A 429-nucleotide genomic window follows, 5' to 3' on the forward strand; every position below is an offset into this window, starting at 1 on the left:
TGCCCCTCATACTTAACAATATACAGCTGTGTTAATAAAAAATTAAAACTGTGGACAATTGTCAGAAGTGTGGACAGGTGTCGTGCCAATGTACTTATCCCCGCCAGGATCTGTACCCCTGGCCGCGGGAACGCGCATGCACACAGTTCAATTTCAATTCAATTTTTCAATTCAATTTTATTTATAGTATCAATTCATAACAAGAGTTATACATTAACTTAAAACAGAATCACGGTAGAGGACAGAGGAGACGCTATCAGTCCATAATTAGTTCAACGACGTTAAAACAATTCACACGTCGCTTAATGTAACAGACAAATACACTATTTATGTAGTTAACTGAGACCCTGTTACATTGGAAAACCCTGCCGAGTCTCCACGTCGCTATTTGTCATTTAAGAGGTAAGTAAAGGCAGCAGTTTTAAACAA

This window comes from Etheostoma spectabile, chromosome 8 (assembly GCF_008692095.1).
Source record: "Etheostoma spectabile isolate EspeVRDwgs_2016 chromosome 8, UIUC_Espe_1.0, whole genome shotgun sequence".
Lineage (NCBI taxonomy): Eukaryota > Metazoa > Chordata > Actinopteri > Perciformes > Percidae > Etheostoma > Etheostoma spectabile.